Here is a 1443-nt window from a genome sequence, read left to right on the forward strand (position 1 = left end):
TGCTGTAACTAGTTTCTGTATATTCTAGGATTGAGCAAATAAATATATTATGGATAATGGATCCAAGTTTCCATGTCAAGGAAGGGCGTTAGAAATATCACAAAGGGAAAGAATGAACCTTATGGTGTTGTTTTGAAACTGAAAGTGTCAGTGTGAGCTCATGGTTTCTAATATGTTTAAAAACAGACGTAGGGGTGCTATTTCCTGTCTCTGTTGAAAGAACCCAGAAGCAGTGACACCCCAGTAGCAGCAAGCACACCCAGCGACCACATTTTGGCTACTAACGCCATTATCCTTAAAAGGAATCAGGGCTCCTTGGAGAACTGGCTGATTACAGGGCTAAGGCTGGGGAACTACAGAGAAGCGTGGAACACCTGGCTTCTTGAAAGTAAACAAGCACCTGAAGAATGACGGACATGCCAAAAGGACACAGGAGACAGGTTGAAAGAGCTCCCACTGGCCAAATCTGGGGCAATTTGGATGTCAAATAATTACAGTAAAGGATTATAACCCATTGAGTAGAATAGGAACTTCAGTACATAAATAAATAAATGGGGAGAAAGGAAATCTCTTCTGTACAATAGAAAGCCAACTGGTAAATCCAGAAGTAATGCTGGAACTAGAAAGTCACCGTTTGGCAATCTTTGTCATATTTGAATTAGGCAAGAACCATCAGTGGATGCTAAAATTGGTGGGTGGAAGTCTGAGGAGTAACTGAATATTTACATAGTCTTAAAAGTATCTCCCTACAAGATACTTATTAATTACAAAAGAATATATCGTCATCTTACAGTGGAGAAAACTGGCAGACAACACCTTCATCAGGTCTCCAGCAATGGACAAATCTCCTGAGTCCACCAGGGAGGACTGTCACTGCTGTGGAATTCTTGCCAAAAGTGCAAAACTTGAATCTAACATGAAACAAACCCAAACTGAGAGACATTCTTCAAAATAATTAGGTTGCACTTTTCAAATATGCCAATGTTTTGTCTGATTAGAGAAGGCTAAAGAGACACGGCAACCAGAGGTGCTGTGGGTCTTGGTGAGGGGTAGAGGTCGACCATAAAATACTGGACAATTGGTGAAATCTGGACAGGGTTTGCTGTAGGTTTTACAGAATTGTGTCAATGTTGTGCTTGCGTCAGCAGCACACTCACCAAAATTGGAGCTGTACAGAGATTAGCATGGCCCCTGCGCAAAGATGACATGCAAATTCATGAAGCGTTCAATGTTTGTAAAAAAATTTTTTTTTTAAGTTGTGTTGAGGGATTTTCCTATCCTGATTTTGGTCATCGCACTGTGGCTACGTGAGGCCATGTTCTGGTTTGGGGGGATGCTGTTGGGAAAATGGAACAATTTGGTCAGGCTCCCCTCACCTTGGAGCCAGTTCAGGGCAGTTTGGTAAACATTGTGTGGGTGGAGTGAGTGTGCCCGCACAGCGCT

The 1443-nt window shown here is 42.3% G+C and overlaps 1 non-coding gene across 1 annotated transcript; it reads left to right on the top strand.

The window, feature by feature from the left end:
* The first annotated feature begins 1132 nt into the window (after positions 1-1132).
* Positions 1133-1236, top strand: LOC134389799 (U6 spliceosomal RNA). Its single transcript, XR_010024771.1, has one exon. It is a non-coding gene; the product is annotated as a U6 spliceosomal RNA (small nuclear RNA).
* The last annotated feature ends 207 nt before the right edge of the window (positions 1237-1443 follow it).

Source organism: Cynocephalus volans, chromosome 10 (assembly GCF_027409185.1).
Source record: "Cynocephalus volans isolate mCynVol1 chromosome 10, mCynVol1.pri, whole genome shotgun sequence".
Classification (NCBI taxonomy): Eukaryota; Metazoa; Chordata; class Mammalia; order Dermoptera; family Cynocephalidae; genus Cynocephalus; species Cynocephalus volans.